Source organism: Rattus norvegicus, chromosome 4 (assembly GCF_036323735.1).
Source record: "Rattus norvegicus strain BN/NHsdMcwi chromosome 4, GRCr8, whole genome shotgun sequence".
Taxonomy (NCBI): domain Eukaryota; kingdom Metazoa; phylum Chordata; class Mammalia; order Rodentia; family Muridae; genus Rattus; species Rattus norvegicus.
The window spans coordinates 18,405,853-18,414,002 of record NC_086022.1 but is presented as its reverse complement, the minus strand read 5'-3'; the positions used below and the strand labels follow the sequence as shown (position 1 = coordinate 18,414,002).

The 8,150-nt window shown below is 41.6% G+C and overlaps 1 protein-coding gene across 6 annotated transcripts in view; it reads right to left on the bottom strand.

Moving 5' to 3' along the window:
• Positions 1-5,571: 5,571 nt before the first annotated feature.
• The window catches only part of LOC134486712 (platelet glycoprotein 4-like), a 36,131-nt gene continuing 33,552 nt past the window's right edge, over positions 5,572-8,150 (bottom strand). For all 6 annotated transcript variants that reach the window (XM_063286907.1, XM_063286904.1, XM_063286901.1 and 3 more), the window contains one exon: positions 5,572-6,522. The gene's annotated coding sequence lies outside the window, so the exon portion shown is untranslated. The remainder of the gene's footprint in view (positions 6,523-8,150) is intronic.

Below are 8,150 nucleotides of genomic sequence, written 5' to 3'. Positions count from 1 at the left end.
CCTCACTCAAACCCTAGGTCCCTGGAGACGCCCCGTAGCTTACGTGTCAAAGAAACTGGATCCTGTGGCCAGCAGATGGCCCTCCTGTCTCCGAGCAATAGCATCCATCGCTGTTTTGGTAAAAGACGCTGACAAACTAACTATGGGACAGAATGTGACTATAGTGGCACCCCATGCCCTTGAGAGTGTTGTTCGACAGCCCCCAGACCGGTGGATGACCAACGCACAGATGACTCATTACCAGAGCCTGCTACTGACTGAGCGGGTAACTTTTGCCCCTTCTGCCATCCTTAACCCCGCTACCTTACTACCTGAAGCTGATGAAGCCCTCGTACATCGCTGTAAGGAGATACTGGCAGAAGAAACTGGAACTGGACCAGATTTGACTGGTCAAGCTTGGCTGGGGGTAGAGACTTGGTTCACTGATAGAAGCAGCTTCGTGGTAGAAGGTAAGCGCAGAGCCGGGGCGGCGATAGTAGATAGAAGGTCTGTCATATGGGCCAGTAGCCTGCCTGAAGGGACTTCAGCTCAAAAAGCAGAACTTATTGCTTTAACTCAGGCTTTAAAGTGTGCAGAAGGGAAGACTATCAATATCTATACTGACAGCCGGTATGCCTTTGCAATGGCTCATGTTCATGGAGCAATTTACCGGCAAAGAGGATTACTGACTTCAGTTGGAAAAGACATTAAAAATAAAGAAGAAATCCTTAGCCTACTTGAAGTCACCCATTTGCCCCACAAGGTGGCGATCATTCACTGTCCAGGACACCGAAAAGGAACTGGACCAATAGAAAGTGGGAATCAGATGGCCGACCAAGTGGCTAAAGAGACAGCTCAAGGGCCTCTGACTCTAGTAATTGGAACCTCATCTCCTCCAGGAGGAATCCTAGAAAAACAGACTCTCACAGAAGAAGAGGGGCTAGAATATTTAACCACTATACATAGTCTTACTCACTTAAGAGCCAGGAAGATGGTGAGGCTAGTTAGTAAATCCCCTTATCACATCCCTCAACTACAGAAAACTGTGGAAGACCTCACAAAGAACTGTCGAGCATGCATGCTCACTAATGCTGGGTCTAACAAGATCATGGAGGAAAACGCCTGCAGGGGGACAGACCAGGGACTTATTGGGAAATTGACTTTACTGAGGTAAAACCAGCCAGCTTGACTAAATGCACTCGAGACTGTGAGAAAAGAAACCTACGCTGCAGGCGATTTGTTGGTGCCACATCAGTTTGAAGTGGGGGATGCTGTACTAGTGAGGAGACACCGAACCAGAAACCTTGAGCCACGGTGGAAAGGACCCTACCTGGTGCTATTGACCACTCCTACGGCTGTAAAGGTAGAAGGGATCCCCGCCTGGGTTCATGCCTCCCATGTCAAGAAGGCTCCCCCTGGAACTGATCAAGATGTATGGACCCTGGAAAAGACTGATAATCCTCTTGAGCTGCGTCTGCGCCGCAGAAAAGACTCTGAGCAGTGATTTCAATCCCCATTCCCCAATTTGCCAAACTTGGGAGCTCTTTAATGAGGAGGGAAATGTCGTTTGGTCAGCCACCGCAGTTAATCCCCCTTGGACCTGGTGGCCTGATCTTTTATGCGATCTCTGTAAGCTAGCAGCAGGATCACTCTCTTGGGACATCCCCGATCATACCGATCTCCTTCAACCCCCAGCTGAGGAATGGTGTGTCCCAAATGGAATAGGAAGCACATATGGATGCCCAGGACAATTCTACTGGGCCAACCTCCGGTCCACAGAGTTTTACGTTTGTCCGGCCCAGGGACGGGATAGGAACTCCTGATATAAGTGTGGAGGAGCATCTGATTTTTATTGTGCTGCATGGGGTTGCAAAACAACAGGGGACGTTTACTAGAATCCAACTTCTACTTGGAACTTAATCACAGTAAAAAGGGGCAGGGGCTATGATGGGCCAAACCAGGGGGAGAGGGACAGTTCTAAGTATCCGGAGAGTGGATGTGCACATAGCAACAGCCCCAACGGGCCTTGCAAAGGTAAATATTGCAATCCAATACTTATAAAGTTCACTAACAAGGGGAAACAAGAACGTCAGAGTTGGTTAAGGGGAAACAGTTGGGGTCTGCGCTTATATGCGCTGGGAAAGGACCCTGGACTGAATTTTAGGATCAAACTAACAGTAGAAAAACCCCTGCCAGTGTCCATTGGGCCCAACAAGATCCTCCCAGAAAGAGGTCCCCCTGCCAGGCTTAAGCCTCCACCTCCTACAATGGTTCCATCAACCTTAATAAGACCTATTAGTACTGGTATTCCTTATGAATCCTCCTCTGCGGATCTTGCTCACCCATCAACGGGACAAAGACTCTTTAACCTGGTTAAAGGAGCTTTCTATGCCCTTAACAACACTGATCCAGAGGCTACTACTGAGTGTTGGCTGTGTTTATCGTCAGGTCCCCCTTATTATGAGGGAATTACAGACAATGGTGACTTTAATAAAACCAACGATCATGCTTCCGGTTCATGGGGGTCGGGAAAGAAACTGACCTTAACTGATGTAACTGTATCAGGAGGGGGTCCTTGTCTTTGTCTAGGAAACCCCCCCCCCCTTCTCACCGTCACCTGTGTGGTCGAACTCTCTCCATAGCCCGAACTGATGACAGCTATTATCTTGTGCCATCTCCTGTTGGTTGGTGGGCCTGCAACACAGGGCTTATCCCTTGCCTGTCAACTAATGTTTTTGACCCCTCTCGTGATTTCTGTGTCATGATCCAGCTCCTGCCGTGAGTATATTATCATCCTGCTTCCCGCCTAGAAGATGAATATTTCAGTAGAAGGTTTAAAAGACAACCTGTTTCCATTACCTTAGCCATGCTCCTGGGAACGGGACTTGTTGTAGGGGTAGGAACCAGAGTGACGGCTTTAGTTGAAGGCAGACAGGGAGCTCACTCCCTTCAGTCTTTGAGAGAAGCCATGACTGAAGACTTAGAGATGTTAGAAAAATCTATAGGTGCCTTAGAAAAATCCTTAACTTCCTTATCGGAAGTGGTATTACAAAACCGAAGAGGTTTAGACCTGTTGTTCTTGAAGGAAGGGGGACTATGTGCTGCCTTAAAGGAAGAGTGCTGTTTCTATGCAGATCATACTGGAGTAGTCAGGGACTCAATGCAGAAATTAAGGAAAAGACTTAAAAAAAGAAAGCGAGACCGTGAAGCACAACAGGGATGGTTTGAATCATGGTACTCCAAGTCTCCATGGGTCACTACATTATTTTCTGCCCTTGCTGGGCCAGTTCTTATTATTTTCCTGCTCTTAGTGTTTGGCCCCTGTTTGATAAACAGAGGGTTAGCTTTTGTTAAAAATAGAATAAATGCTGTACAACTAATGGTCCTCCAACGCCAATACCATCCTATAGTCATGATGGAGGAAGAGGACGACTACCGTTCCCCGTATAGAAATACCAATGTCTAAGAATTCTAACATTAGAATTAGTAAGTAGAAGAAGAGGGGAATGAAAGAGTTAAAATAAAAACTTCATAAAAACTGCAGAAGAACAGCAGATAAGGGGACAGGACAGAACGGGCCTGAGATGTGCCCCGACAAGCCTAAAAACAAGGTCAAGGGATTGTTCCAGGGACTAGCAGCCACCATCTCCGCTGAGTCGGGGGCCATCCGGACAGGCAACTCCCTGTTCCCCTTCTGCTATAGCTAATAGGTACCAAACTCCCTGCTCTACAGATAAAGATACGATGCTCTCCTATATTGAGAAAACCCCAGCCCGCACGTACTGCTTGCAGATGAGACCTTGTACCCATTTCCCTTGCTGATAACCACGCTGAATCCCCTTGCCTTCCCCTATAAAAAGCCTTAAATTTCGAGTCTTGGGGTCGACTCCTCTGTCTCCTGTGTGAGATACGAGCCGTCCCCGAGCTCTGATAATAAACTGCCTCGTGTGCTTTACATCAAGAGCCGGTCTCTCGAGTTTCTCGGGGGAGTACAATCCCGCGACTGGAGTGGGGTCTCCCGACAGGGGTCCTTCAATGGAAGACAGGTGTCTCCCAATACTGTCGCACATCTGATGTTAAAGTCTACAGCAAAGTCTGATTTTCCCTTCTATGTAAAAATTCTTTCTGCACATAATTTTCTCAGTGAATTTGCAAAAAAGGTGATGGGAGTAATATGAACTGTTCTGCTTCTTCCTTTCTTTTCTTTTCTTTTTTTTTTCTGGAGCTGGGGACCGAACCCAGGGCCTTGCGCTCACTAGGCAAGCGCTCTACCGCTGAGCTAAATCCCCAACAACTGCTTCTTCTTTTCAATGCATTTTTGTTAATCCTGTAATGCAGCCATGTGATGTGATCGCACCCTTTGTTTCTGAATTCTGGTGAAGCTACTTCTCTCAATATCTTAGAGCAATGATTTCCCCATCCTCATGAAAAGAAAAGACACCAGTCTCTATGCTTTGAGTACCTTCAGATATCTGGAAGATTCTTCCTAAGAGGTATTAGCTCAACCTGAGGTTTTTAACAGGATTTAAAAATAATCCTTAAAATTTACACATAGATGCTGTGTGACTACTTTTTAAAGTTCTTTAAATTTTACCATTTATTTATTGAAATTGTTTCTTTGGGAGTGCTGCATGCCTTTAATCCTACCACTCAGTGCAAACCTCTCATCCCAGCAATCAGGAGGCAGAGACAGGCAAATCTAGACCAGCCTGGTCCACAGACCTAGAAAGCAAGTTCCAGGACAACCAGGGCAACCCTGAGAAACTCTCTCTCAAAAGCCAAAACAAAAAACCAAAACCAAAAGCAGAAACAGAAACAAAAGCAAAAACAGAAACGAAAGCAAAAACAGAAACAAAAAGCAGGGAAAATGAAAAAGAAAAAAGAAAGGGAGAGAAAGAAAAAGTTTCTTTTAAATTTGAGGTTTACCATGACACCATTTCCCACTCTCCTTTCTCTCCTACAACCTTCTCATACACTCCTCTGTCCCTCTTAAATTCCATGTGCATATGCATGCCTGAGTGTATAAACATACAAGTGTCACATGCATGCAGAAGGCTGCAGAGGAGAGGCAGGCATTGCAGCAACTAAAGTGGAGTTATATGAGGCTGTGAGCAGACATATAGGAGCTGAGAGCCAAACTCAGGTCTGCTGTAGAAACCTCAAGCACTTCTAACCATTGACCCAGCAGTCCTGCCCCAAACTGTCTTGCTGTATTTGATAAGTTTTATATCTAGACAAGAGAGTTCCTTTTCCTTTCTTTTTCTATGTATACAACACAAATGCTTGCTTTTATTTTGTCTTTTATACTAGAATCTATTGGGACTAATATTCTTTGAAATAGGTTACTCTGCTTAAGGAAGCAAAACAACTATCAATGTGTCCCGGAAAGACGTTAGCCTTCACTCTTACATTCCTGCTATAAAATTAAAGCAAAACATCCATTTCCAATTGGATTAAGACATAGAAGTCAGGTTAAATGATTCAGAATGATGTAAGACTTCAGATGAAATACTTCACAAATAATAATAATAATAATAATAATAATAATAATAATAAAACAACATTGTGATACAATAGTAACTAGACAAAACATTTGAACTTAAGAACATCTTTAATATTAGAAACCAGTTCTTTCTGGGTGATTATGAAAGCAGAATATATTACCACAAATATATATTTAAAGCCCATTCTAGCTTTTGTAAGATTCTATATCATAATCCATTTATTATAAATTACATCTTTTAACACTATAACAGCTCTCTGAAGTTACATTAGTTGCAGCTGAGCAGAAAGAGAAAAACCTACTCAGTTTTTAAAAGAGCTAGGCAGCCTGGAACTTGACAACATACTTAAAATAAAGAGCTAAAATGTGCTAAAAATAGTTCATTTCATGGCGAGGAACAGAACATATAAGCTCTGTGTAAGAAAGTAAAAAGAAAACAATAGCTGTGATACCTGGCCTTGTTGTTGCCAAGGACACCAGAGAGGGAGAGGATTAAACAATATATCAGCAATGGTTCATATGTGAATTGTTCATTTTTCATCCTTAAATCTTTAAAATGATATAATACTTATGACATATCATGTGCTGACAGTCACAAGGAACATTTGCTATAAATGAAAGGGCCACCCCAGACATGATAACAGTTTACTTCGATGAGGAACAAAATGTTTCTAGGAATATACATTCTTGAAACTTGCCAACAGGAAAAAAATATCAGTAAATTAGAACCAAAAAAGATAATTGGTTCTGCGGAAATTGAAGTCCACTCAGTTGCAGATGATGGACTTAACAAAATACAAGATTTTATTAAAAAATATAGGCTTAGTGACATATTAATCTTTTTGAAATATGCTGTAGCTTATTGCAATATATAAATAAATATATATCTGCAATAAGAGAGAGAGAGAGAGAGCGCACACCACCATTTCTTCAACTACAGATAGGTGTGTTTTATAAAAACAAGCATGTATTAAGTCTTCGTTTTGGAGATTGGTTTTACCAAAGATGTAACTAGTGCATAATGTAGGCTCATCCACTACCTGTAAACAGAAGAGGCATTACCAATCAGAGAGCAGTGAGATATTAAACATCAAAATAGCCTTATATCACATATATCACATCTTACATATCATATTGTATCGAGGTATGATAGTTTCAGTTATGCAGGACAGTATCTCATGCTAAAGAGAGAAGTCACCTTTCAGTTTCATTATAAGGGAGATACATGTTCCTCCTCAAGAAGGACACGTAGAAAGCTGCATCCTTACTCCCAAGAGGTAAGCATACTGAGAGCAGGGAGGGTAGTCAATTAAATTGGCTACTGAGGACCCTCATACACTCAAGACTGCCTTCCGTGAAGAGATATACATGTACAGCTTTCAACTGAGCTTACTGTAGTCTCCCCAGCAGCAAGTCACTTTCTCCCTAGCGCGCTACCTAACTCCATTTTTACATCCAACCCCCCTTAAAATCGACACAAGTTTTCTCAGAGACATAACTTTTAACATATTACAAAATGATTGTTTCAGCAAACCTGAGTCTCATAATTGTGGGTCTAGTAGAGTTAAATTATTGCCAAGGAAGAATCTGTTTTTTGAAAGCACGGTCTTTAAGAGGTGATATATTTCTGTCTTTAAAACGGTGGAACGCATGAATTAAATAGACACTTAGTGATATAGACACTAAGAGCTTTTAATTCTGTTATTAATTAGTACAATATGAACCTAAGAAACCTTATATTCAAGGATCATTAAACAATGATGAAGTTATTCATTTAACTAAATAAACCAATACCTTATGTAGACTCGCTTTTGTAATTGAGCAGGGATTTGATACCTTTCCAATGGATATTCTGTTTAATCTATGATATTGATATGTGTACACATGCGTTCCATTATAACCCTGATGGGCTAATGAGAAATATTAAAGTTTTTTAACTTTGGAGGAGACATTTTTCTCATATATTATTGAAAATAAATGTCTTTCATACAACAGATTGAGAAGTTCTCATTTTATATGCGTGGGTATTTTGCCTCCATGTCTCTCTGTCCGTCGTCATGCATGTGTCAATGACTGTGGAGGCCAACAAGTGGTACTGGAGTTAGCAGCTACCTGCTGGGAAAGGGTCATTTGGAAGAGCAATGGTGCTCATAACCAACTGCCATGTCTTTGCCTTTTATTTTAAGCATTACATTGTTCATATGTCTTGTTAACATTTTAAACACATGGCGCTCAAAAGAATTTTAGAGTGAAACAAATGATCCAGAACAAAACACTGAGTTGCTTTTTCTACAACATAAAGATGCTCAACTCCCATACAATAAATACTGTTAGCTAACTTCCACATTACTTTAGAAAACATTGACATGGTTATCTTAGACTTCAACATGGACAATGTGACATTTGTTCTAATTTTATAGAATGTCTCCAGGGAATATCATAGTATTTACTCCAGGTTACTGGAGACTTACATAGGGGTGATGTGATAATTCATGTAAAATATTTAGCATTATCAGTATGTGTTCAATATTAGTTATTGGGATTAAAATCAAAATTCCTGCAAGACAAAGGTTATGGTTAATTTTTGGCTTAAGTAGAATACAATTTCAAACCAAGCATTTTCTCCTCATCATTTTTTTCTAACAGGATTGGAAATTTATATTTCAAA